Genomic DNA, 12,302 nt, shown 5'->3' on the forward strand with positions numbered 1-12,302 from the left:
TTTTAGCTTTGATTTCTTAGTCTCTGGCATATTGTCCCTGTACGCCTGGTCTATGCTTATATGGTAAATGTCAAAGTCTTATCCTTCTTCCTGGATAGAAAAGCTGTTTCCAAACACACCTCCCATGCAATTTATATTGGTGCCATCTCTTAATGATAATGTTAGAATCAAATAGCATTTGCTGGATCAGCAAGTCCTACAAAAGTATTCAGTCATTTGAAATTTCTGCAGCTTAGATTTTAAATAAAATATCAACCCCTACCCAAACCTAAAGGCTCTACAACATTTTTTTCTGGGGGCCTTTAGACTTTTTTTAGGGCCCTCCAAAGTTCTTTTGATTTTAATATGAAGACACAGGTCAATAGCAATGAACATCAGATCCTAGATTTGTAAGGTTTAAATAGCACAGGACCTCATCATGGTCACCTTATCTGGAACGTCTTATTCTAACCTAATAGATTTGAAGTGTAGGAAGAATATTTATTATTTACAAATTATATATCTGCATTTTTGTTCATTTAGATTATGAAAATAAATACACCATGTCATTTTTGTGTGTTCAGGTATAACACTTGTATCTGTATACACTGTTTAACTGAAGATTTAATGTTTGCCTTTTGAAATAAGTTGAAAAGTCAACAATTTCCTTTAAATGTACTTACTCTTTTACAAGAGAAATTGCTGAACAGTAATATAACTGGAATATATTCATTTTCCAGACTGTTACAATATTTGACAGTTTGAGGCTTGGCTTGTGCATTGTAGCTCTCTTTTATACACCCCTACAATGGAAACTGGAGTAAAATGGAGACGCTGAACCCTGTTTAGTGGCTCCTATAGGCAGAGCTGAATGAGCTTAGGACAGCGCAAGGATTGGAAGTAGATGAGGCTTGGCATACAACACACACATTGCTGTGCATCTTGTGACTCTGTTTGGAAAGTTGCTAGAATCGGTTTCTATGGAGGCATTTTTATTAGCAGTGATTTGTTCATGCCAAGAGTGAGAGTAGAGCAAATACAAATAGAGGTAATGTGAATCACCATGGTACTACAGATAAATAATTCATACAGAGGCTTGTACAGCATGTTGCCTAAACCCTGTCGACAAACTTCATTAGCTATGTTTACATTTGTATGTGATTCAGCTAGACTAACTGAATGGCAGACTGCTGAATGATACTTAGACGTGTCAGCAATCTGACCAGGCATCCTTACTATAGCATTTCCAGCAGGTACAAAGTCCTAGCACTTTATGGCTTTTTCCAGATTTGTTTTTAGTTTTTTTTTGGCTGATACAACTAATGGAAAATATATACAAAACTATCTGCCTCCACACAGAAATGGTTAAAGAGACCATTCACTTTGCTTATGCAGGGAATAAGACAAAGGAAAAGAGTAACTTTAGCCCCTCCTGTGCTTCCCTTCTCTTGCTCCATGCAGCTCTGTTTGAGAGTGATGTGATGTGCCTACCACTTCATGTTTGGGGTGAGCCCCACCACGTTTACCCTAATCATGTCTTATGTAACTGGCTTGGTGTCTTGTGATTAGCCCTTTATAAGCCCCTGTATACATTAGTTTGCAGGTTGCAGGTACTGCAGGTACTGGCAGAGTGACTCTATTTATACTCTTAGGGAAGGGTAAAGTTATGTGACCCCTTTTCTTTTGCTCTGCTTAAGCAAAGCAAAAGGCTTTTTCAAAGGAAACCTGTCCTGCATTGAAATGGAAGCTGCCATTGCTCATCTTTCCTTCTAGGCTAGTTTAACCGGTAAAAAGATATTACTATTATTATTATTATTATTATTATTATTATTATTATTATTATTATTAATAATTATTATTCCATATTTATGAGCAGCATGGTGGCTCGGGGGTTAGCACTCATGTCTTTGCAGCGTTAGATCCCAGGTTTGCATCCTGGCCATGGAGTTTGCAGGTTCTCCCCGTGTCTGTGTGGGTTTCCTCCCAATAACATGCAGTTAAGTTAATTGGCTTTCCCCAAAAACTGACCTTAGACTACATTAATGACATATAGTAATGACAATGATTGAGGTAGGGAAATTAGATTCTGAGTCCCAGTTAGTATAATGACTTTGTACAGTGCTGTGTAATATGATGGTGCTATATAAATACTGTGTAATAATAATTTATAAAGCACCAGCATATTAGGCAGTTCTCTACATTATATAGGGCTTGCAAGTGACAGACAGATTCAATTACACAGGAGGAGGAGAAGACCCTGCACAGAAGTGCTTGCAATCTAAGAGTTGGGAAAGCAGCATACAATAGGAATGGGCATTTTGGAAGTTGACCAAATAATGAGGGTTTAGAAGATTTAGATTATGAAGATAGGTAGGTAAGTTAGAAAAGATGGCTTTTAAAGTGCTCTTTTAAATGTGTAGAAAGTAGGAGCAAGCAAAATAGAACATAGAAGATCATTCCAGAGAGCTGGAGTAGCCCTATCAAAAGTCTTGGAGCCGTGCATGTTCAAAGAGAGTGGTTAGGGGTCGGACAAGAGTTGTCAAGGGTTTTGAAGGCAAAGCACGGGAGATTGAATTTGATTCTAAAGTGAAATGGAATCCAGTGTAGAAATTGCAAAAAGAGTCAGCAGAAGAGGAGTGGTGAGAAGGATGGATGAGTCTGGCTTCAGTATTCATAACTGATTGTAGAGGAGAGAGTCAGGTTAGTGAATACCAAAGAGAAGGAGGTTACAGTAGTCCAGACGAGAGATGATGAGAGTGTGTACAAGGAGTTTGGTGGTGAGATGGCTGACAGGCAGCGTGAGACCTTATCCAGGACTGAGGGAGACAGGTCAGGGGTAGACAGATAGATCTGAGTCTCATCAGCATACAGATGGTACTGTAAGCCAAAGGACAATATGAGTCTACCGAGGTGTACAGGGATTACCATGGTATTACTATAGGTGTACAGGATTTCTATGGCCAAGTGATTTCTATGGAAACATGTCTGCTCGTTATCAATCAGCTCAGGACAGGGTTGATAGAATGTACTGACTAGAAATCAATGTAGTATTGAAATTTGCATTTCCAAGGCGGGAAACATGGTACAGGAAATGGTAAGTTACTGGAAAAATTAGTTTATGTCTCTTTTTTTAAATTTTAAAAACACAGAATATACTCTAGTATACACCTAGACTTTCACCCTCTACATGTCATTAGAAAAATAATTTCAAATTTTAAAGAGTTTTGTTAAGTAGAGGGCGCAGTGTCTTTATGTAAAATGTATAACAAACCCCTACCATTGGAAACATTTGCAGATATTAAAAAGTTTGTTACACACAATACATGTAGACACAGCACCATCTATTAGTAGCCAACAATCATGAACAAAAAATCATTTAAGAGCAACTGACCCATCATAACCTACTAAAATATACAAAAGACTTTAACCTGTAAAAATGAAAAAGGAAATACAGATTAATTAATTAATTTTGTTTCCCTTTTAAATAAAAATAACACACTATGGATTTCTTTATTTACTTTAATTGTATTGGCATTTATATTGAGTAATATTTTGAATGTTAGCTGTCATTGCCACAAATATTAATTTTAACAGTAATAATTTCTTTTACACACAAGTTCTGAGAGCAAGGGATAAATATAATAAAAATACTTGATAATGTTTCATAGATAAAACAATTATCATATAACCAAAAGAATGGAATTTATCCTGGAATAATGCATATTAGAAAGCAGTTTCAAATCTAGGGCTGAGGGAAGATCAATAGGCTGTACCTACATCTAGGTTCTTTCCAGTTGGTAAGTGTACTCTGTATACTGCAGGGGAATTCTCTAAACCCCTAACATTTTAGATGGACAATTGTGTTACAATAGTGCAGTTCATTTATTTGACCATGGAAATGACATTCTGAGATGAAAATTTTACAAAGCTGGAACATTTACTAATTAAAGAAAATAACCTATGTGTGTACAATGAAGAAAAAGTAGAGGTATATAAGTATTTTCTATTCAAATTTATTTTAACAAAATTGTTATCAACCAAACAAATTATTTGCTGCCTGGCAGAGGTATATGCATTACAAAAGTTTCTGGGCAGATTTAAAAATGCTTGGGTAGATAAATAGGTTGACATGATATTTGAGCTAGGTATTTAGATGTCTGGAGTTCACCAAATCAGATTTAGGGAATTTGATCCTCGCAGGAGGTACACTTTTTAAGCCAAATCAGTACTCAGAAGGCTCATCTTCCGACTTTCTGAGTTATGGAACTCATGTGTAGCTTTTCTACAATTACAGTGGGTTATATTATATTTCAGGTTTAGATGAAAATAGTGTTTATCCTTTAAGGTAATCACATTGTGTCACTATGGTCACTAAAGGTGCGTACACACTTCCAATTTTTATCGTTCCAATCGAACGACGAACGATCGATTGGGCAAAAAATCGTTCGTAAAAAAGTAACCAACGACGCCGACGAACGAGGAAAGTCGCTGGAAACGAACGACCGGACCGACGGATCGGATTGGACGACGATCGTTGAACATCGTTCGTGTGTACGGTCGTTCGTTGATCGTCCATGTTCAGAGCATGCGTGATGAACGAACGTCCGTTCACTTTCCTGTCGTGCACATAGTTCCTCTATCGCGCAAACGATCGTATCTATTGTGTGTACAATATCTACGAACGATCGTGTCGTTAACTCTATGTGCAGGATCGGTGCTATACGATCGTTCGTATATATCGTGCATGAACGTTCGTCGTTCGTTTTCCAACGATAATAATTGGAAGTGTGTATGTAGCTTAAGGAGTTTGAACTAGTTCTGAGCTATGTAAATAGTTGACAAGTACTCTTGCAGTTTTGATTCTTCATGCAGTATAATGTTTTACAATAAGCATGCAATAAATAGATTTTTTTTTTCTTATGGTGCTAGTTGCAACATTTTCTAGTTTGTTGGATAATCTAGGCGAGCACCTAAATGCCTGGGATCCTGGGAATTTTTGTGATCCTGAGCAGGTTCTATATGTCCTAATAAATGTCCTCTACCATACAGAGGTCCACATAACACATATCCATTTGTATTATTATTATTATTATTAAACAGGATTTATATAGCGCCAACATATTACGCAGCGCTGTAAATTAAATAGGTACTGAGCCACACGCTATTTGAGATTCCTCAGTGTTGTGCCACTTGACTTTATTCTTACAAAAGGATTTTTTTACATCCAACATAATACAAATATAGAAGCCTGGCTGTTGGCATCTTTCTTCCATGAAACACATCTACAGGAAGGTTTTATAAAGTATTTACAATGTGTACCATACATTGCTCCCTACAATAGGTGTAGATTACCTCAACATGTCCATATATTGTTTGTTTGAACACTTTTACCAAGCTGCCATTAAAATAAATATAAAATATATAAATGATATTTACAGTAAAATGATGGGAATGTGATCATATACATTTGTTCTGCATTTTTAAAAGAAATTGCTTTTGATAAAAAAAGATTTTTATTGCTAAATACCATGTAATTTACCCATTGTGGGCATTTATAAATCATGGTATTGGTAAAACATAAATGTAAAGGAATTTAAGGTATTGACTACTGTGTACTAATGAGTGCTAGAGCATATAATGAACTATATAGTTCATCACAGAATTTGTTTGTAAATATAAAAAATAAAAAGTAGGTAATTAAACATCTCATGTGCAGTCTTTATTAAGAAAGCACTGCTAAAAAAATTATTATGTATGATGTGTAGTGAGTCGGGAAGAGTGACGCAAAGTTCATTTTCATGTGATTGGGAGGGTTTGGTAAATTGTATTAAAGATAATAGGAAAGAAAAATAAAGGAGGATTATCATGGGTTTTTTTTTAAGTGTATTTTTAAAGTTAAAAGTTCAAATGGCTTTCAAAGGTAGAAGCCTGCTTCAGCTATCTTGGACCTTTGCTTGTGGCATAAAGGGACCTTAATTATTCTCATCAATATTTTTTGTCTTTTTTTTTTTTTACAGCAAGAAAAAAAACATAAGTGGTACAAAAAAAACAGTAAAAGTGCACAAATTTATAAATACATATAGAAAAGAAAACACAAATATAAAGAACACTATATTACATAAACAATACTGCCCTAAATACACCACAACAATCCAAATTGCCCCAACAGCCTAATAAGGGAAAAACTCATGAAGCAACAATTTACTGACAATTTTGCAGCAAAATAAATTTCATTCATGGCAAAGGCAGCATGGTGGCTCAGTGGTTAGCACTCTGACCTTTGTAGAGCTAGGTCTCTGGTTCTAATCTTGGCCAGGACACTATATGCATGGAATTTGCTTGTGTTTCTGCCCACATTCCAAAAACATGGAGATAGGTAATTGGCTTCCCCCTAAATTGACCTTAGACTGTATTCATGACTATGGTAGGGACATTAGATTGTGAGCTCCTTTGGGGTACATTTAGCGATATGACTATGGACTTTGTACAGCGCTGCATAATATGTTGGTGCTGTATAAATACTGTTTAATTATAATAAAAAGACATTTTAGACAAATCTGGATTGGTTACTATGAGTTCCTGTGCTTTGGTACACATGGGTCTTTGTCTAATCGTATGTGTTAGTTTTAATGTAATTGTCTAATTTGTATTAAGCCTATCTATAGAAAACAAAGCAGTTATCCTGGAAATATAAATCCATACATATATTTATCTAGGAATTTTAAGTAAGTATAAAATCCAGTACCTGCTTTTCACTTGTGCATGTGAATTATTATACCTGATTCACTCAGAGGAAGGAGAGGTGTGTTTCCAGTTAGAAGTCCATGTACAGCTCTGTTCTGCTTCACTCATATACTCAAATGCCGCTGTGCTTTGCCTCAATCAGCTGCATAATGAAAACATATTTTAATATTTGCAGGTAAAAGTCACTGTTTGTAAGCTGTCCTGTAGCAACCATAAATAAAGGCATGCCACACCTTTGTAATCTTTACCAATACCAAGATTATCTTGGCGGCGCTCAATGTTATAGCTACATAGAGACACAAGCACCATTGTATCAATGTCAACAATGCTGTCCACAGCTAACTTTGTAATACACACAGTAAGATGAAAATCAAGCAAGTTCATTTACAAATGAGAGGAAGCTTACTGAACATTAAAACAACATCTGATCATTAGAAACAAGATTGCATCATTTTGGGAACAACAATAATCAGTAATGACAAATAAAAACGTCATATTTAGATAAAGGACACATTATTTCCAGTTACATACAAGCTATATTGTTCAAGAGATTGTATCAAAGTAAAGATCATTTAGCACATTGGACAAACATATTAGGACAGGACAGCCGAAAAGATATCAGCAGCTACTGGTCAGGGTTTAAAAAATTACAAAGAAATGACAATTATACTAAAATAAAGTCACATAACACTACTATAGATCATTCTTCTGTTAGCTCCCTTGTAATTGCTGTAATAAGGAATATTTGTCCACATTTTTATCTGATTTCTTCAATCTACAGATTAATAGAAATGTTAGTCTACATTCTGTTCTAAAACTCTAAACATGCAGCTAATTTTAGGAGCCCACTCACTGGCATCACCTTGTCTATAGTAATGACCGGGAGCCGCTTGTTTCCTGACTGTGATTACCATGTAAAGGTACATGGTAAAAAAATTAGTGATCGAGTTATTGTCAACTTAACTGATTTATACTGATTAGGAAACAATGACCTCTGTACATGAAAAGGCTAAATATTGCATGAATATTTATCAAGTCTTTTATGAATGTTCCCAAAATAGGGAGTTTGGGTGGAAGGCTAGAATGATGGTGGGCTCAGGAAGACAGCAAACATAGGGTTAAAGAAGATATAATAAGGTTAAATTGAGGTCAGGTTATGGTGATTGGAACAAAAATTAAGGAAGGGGTGATGGGTTTTAGGTTAAAAAAGTGAGGGTGATGAGTTCAATTGTGAAAAGTTGCAGAACAGAAAAGTTGCTCACCCCCAGCTCTTGGATAGGGAATGGGGGCTGGGGAGTGTGAGCCAGGGGTTTTCTAAGGTAGTATTTTCAGAGTATCCTTTCAAATTTGGGGGACCAATCTTAGGTGTGGTGTCACCAAAGGGTAAAGTTATAGGGGATGACAACCTATGAGATCAAGTTTGGTAAGGGGCTGCATGTAGCTAATATAGTTTCCAAGGCAGTAAGTTGCACTTGGGTACAATAGGGTTAAGGTGGTAGCAGATCCCAAGTTGGATGTGGGAGAAGGTTGAAGCTTTGGTGGACCTGTAACTTCAAGGGCATTGCAGTATGTAGCATAGTGGGTAGGGGATGCCTTAAGGTCAGAATATAGGGTTGTCATAATGAGCATTGCTGCTTTTATGTTTTTGAATAGTATTGTTAATTGCTAAATTTACATGTATTTGTTGTTCTTTACACACACATAAATCTACTGTATATTGTAGTAATAGTTGAGATTAGAAGAGCTGCTGAGGGTATTAAGCCCACAATTTGCATTGTGCCTGTTTGTAAGGTGAACAATTGGGTGTTAGGAGGGGGAACAGTTGGCAGGGGGGGCAGTAAGTGGGGTGGTAGGCGGTGGTAGTAACTGGAATACTGCAACTTTTTTAGAATCCCAGGGGACAATACCAAGCTTCAGCATGGTTAGCTCTACCAATTCATTGAAATATTTCACTGTGATCACGTCTGATTCTGTCTGCTGCCATGGATCAGAGAAAAGCATTTATGCATGTATCTCTGTCAATTTTTTTGCAAAAAACTACAGTAGCCACAATGGTTTAATGACTTGTTATAAAATGCAAAAAAAAGTATCCCTAACCTATAGAGAAGCCTGTAGCAAGAAATATGCGGAAGGCAGCATGACAGGGTGCACGGACAGACACGAGGCATGGGGGTGGTGGTTGGTTTGAAAGAGTTAAAAGCTAGTCTTGGAGGAAAGGAAGGAGGGGGAGAAGGTCGGGTCGGAAATAGAGGGGGAGGAGACAGGAGAGGGTAAAAGGAGAGTCAAACGGAAGTGAGGCACATTTTTTGAAAAGAAGAAGTTGGGGTTGGAGTGTTTTGCAGCATGGAGTCGATCGACACCTTAATGCACCAACTTAGGGCCGCGGCGGCCTCACAAGGTGAGGCCTGGTTGCGGGAGAGAGTAGATGAGGCGGTGGGGGGGACAGACAGGGGTCAGCAGTTAGATAGGTTAGAGGGGCTGTGGCCACGGAGAGACAGGGCTCCGGTGCGCCTGAGCCCAGAACCTTTTGCAAGGACTCAGCGCCATACTGGGAGCCCCATTAGGGACCCTTCTAGCGGGGCCGCTGGGCGGCGTTTGCCCGGGTCTGGTCCTAGGCTAGGGAGAAATCCCCGTCGCCGGCGGAGTTCTGGTAAGGGGGCTGCGGCTGCCAGGGAGCGCAGCCCCCTCGGTAAAGCTGGTGAGGCCTTGGGAGGGGAGGCCTCACCTGGGGGCCGTGTCCCCCGTGTTGAAGGGCCTAGAAGGGCTTCCCATGCCCTGGGGGCTGTGGCTGAGAGGGGGCTCAGCCCCCATTTGCAGCCGGGTGAGGCCTTGACTGCGGGGGCCTCATCTAGTGCTGGGGTCTCCCGTTCTGGGGGACCCAGGAAGGCGGTGGCTAGCAGAGGGCCTGCGGCTGGCAGGGAGCGCAGCCCCCTTTCCCCTAGGGCGATTTCTGCACACAGGCAGGCCCTACCTGAAGCCGGGGCCTCGAGTGGCGGGGGGTCCCGGTGGAGGGTGGGTGCGGCTGGTCCTTCCGAGGACACAGCAGGGGTGATCCAGGCGGTTCCAGGTCCAGATTTGGAGGAGGCCCGGCGTCCGGCCGGGCCTAGCGTGGGGAGCCGCGTGGCCAAGATGGCGGCGGCTCCAAGATTTCAGGAAGAAGACGCGGCGCCCGGAAGTGACGTGGGATGTCGCACCGCGTCATCAGGAAGACCCGGAAGAAGGGCGGAAGTGGACGGCGAGGCTCCCCGGTCGGAAGGGGAGCTGACATCTTCAGGAGAGGAGTCAGAGGCGGGCCAGGTGGCGGGAGCGGAGCGGGGCCCATCCGGATGGCTGGCAGGAGCCCAGGACGCGGGGCTGCCAGCTAGGAGTCTGGGGGGGCCGTTGGGGGGGTGGGGGGGGGGGGGGGATTGTGTGCTTTTTCCATGATGGGTACAGGGGATAGTGGGGGGTGGGTAAAGGGGGACCAGGGGAGGTCAAATGACAAGAGAGGGGTTATGGAAAAGGGGGTGACTCCAGTGATGGTCGGAAGGATGCGCCCCTTTTTAAGTAAGTATCCGGACCAGGAGGCAGCTAAGGTGTTGGAGGCGGGGTTTACGGATGGTTTCTGGATTCCAAGTGAGGCTGTGGGTGGGCTTAAGGAGCCAGGGAATTTGAAATCTGCGAGACAGCATCCAGAAGTGGTGGGGGAGAAGCTAGCGAAGGAGGTCAGTTTGGGAAGGATGTGCGGACCGTTCCGGGAGCCGCCACTGGAAGGCTTGGTGGTGTCGCCACTGGGTTTGGTACCTAAGAAAGAACAAGGTATGTTTCGTTTGATACATCATTTATCGTTTCCGCCGGGGGAATCGGTAAATAATGGGATACATCCGGAAGAGTGCGCAGTGGCGTACACATCAATTGATGCGGCCATTGCCTGGGTGAGGAGGTATGGGAAAGGGGCTTTGTTGGCTAAAGCGGATATTGAGGCCGCTTTTAGGTTGCTTCCGGTTCATCCGCAATGCATGCGATTGTTGGGTTGTAAGTGGGATGGGGGGTATTTTGTTGATCGGTGTTTGCCCATGGGGTGTTCAGTGTCGTGTGCGCTGTTTGAAAAATTTAGCACATTTTTGGAATGGGTGGTTAGGACAGTAGCGGAAGTGGATTCAGTCATACATTATTTGGATGATTTTTTCATGATTGGTCCAGCTGGGAGTGGGGTTTGCAGGGTGTTACTGGCCACATTGCAACATGTAGCGGAAAGGTTTGGTGTGCCGTTGGCGGCAGAGAAAACGGAAGGTCCTGCCACGGTGCTGACCTTTCTAGGTATAGAATTGGATACGGTGGCCATGGAGTGTAGATTGCCGCAGGACAAACTGGTAGGTCTGCGAGCAGACATCAATTTGGCACTGGGCAGGCGCAAAATGAGGCTGCAGGAGGTGCAATCGCTGCTGGGTACGTTGAATTTTGCATGCAGGGTAATCCGGATGGGCAGGATTTTCTGCAGGCGTTTGGCGGCGGCGACGGCAGGAGTGAAGGCACCGACACATTTTGTGCGTTTGTCCAAAGAGGTGAGGGCGGATTTAGGGGTTTGGGAGCGGTTTTTGGTTTCTTTTAATGAACGGGCGTTGTGGTTGGAAGGGTCGGTGACAGCGTTTGATTTAGAGTTGTTTACAGATGCAGCGGGTTCGACGGGCTTCGGGGCCTATTTTGGGGGCAAATGGTGTGCGGGGGCTTGGCCCCAGGCTTGGGTAGATGGGGGGTTGGTAAGGGATTTAGTGGTTTTAGAATTGTTTCCGATTGTGTTGGCAGTGGAATTGTGGGGAGAGGAGCTGGCCAATAAGAAAGTGCGATTTAATTGTGACAATATGGGTGTTGTGTAGGCGGTGAATAAAGGTTCGGTCTCCTCTGTAGCGGCAGTTAGGTTGATGCGATATTTGGTTTTGAAATGTATGCAGTTGAATATATTTATTTTTGCGCGGCACATTCCGGGGGTGGTTAATGTCATTGCTGATGCGTTGTCTCCTTTTCAGTGGGACAGGTTTCGCGAGTTGGCACCAGAAGTGGAGCATCGCGGTTACCCATGTCCAGACGTGTTGTGGGACATAGCATTGGGATCATCAGTGGTTTGATTCGGAGGTCGGTGAGTGAGAGGACTTGGAGTGCCTATTCAGCGGTATGGAATGAGTGGGATGGTTTGTGGGCACAGTTGGGGGGTTTAGATGGTGAAGGGATGGCAGGGCATGTTTTGGTGTATTGGCTGGCTCGGGAATTTGCTAGGGGGGCATCGGTAGCCTCGGTTAACAGATTGTTGGCGGGTATGGCGTTCTGGTTCAAGTGGCATGGCTGGCGCGATAGGACCAAGGATTTCATTGTGCGTCAGGCAGTGAAAGGATATAGGAGAGGTCACAAGGTGCGGGATGGGAGGCGGCCAGTGTCATTTGGTTTGTTGCAGAGGGTGGTTGACTGCTTGGGGGTGGTGTGTGAGGATGGGTACGAAAGAGCGTTGTTTACGGCAGCTTTTTGTATTGCATTTTTTGGGGCCCTGCGGATAGGGGAGTTAGTTAGTCCGGCCAAAGTACGGCCGGGTGGTTTGCTTTTTGAAG

At 42.1% G+C, this 12,302-nt stretch overlaps 1 protein-coding gene across 1 annotated transcript in view; it reads right to left on the bottom strand.

Moving 5' to 3' along the window:
* RP1 (RP1 axonemal microtubule associated) overlaps positions 1–6,858 on the bottom strand; it is a 198,862-nt gene extending 192,004 nt beyond the window's left edge. The window contains exon 1 of the mRNA XM_072411198.1: positions 6,725–6,858. The gene's annotated coding sequence lies outside the window, so the exon portion shown is untranslated. The remainder of the gene's footprint in view (positions 1–6,724) is intronic.
* Between the last annotated feature and the right edge of the window lie 5,444 nt (positions 6,859–12,302).

The sequence above is a fragment of the Pyxicephalus adspersus genome, chromosome 5 (genome assembly GCF_032062135.1).
Source record: "Pyxicephalus adspersus chromosome 5, UCB_Pads_2.0, whole genome shotgun sequence".
NCBI lineage: Eukaryota > Metazoa > Chordata > Amphibia > Anura > Pyxicephalidae > Pyxicephalus > Pyxicephalus adspersus.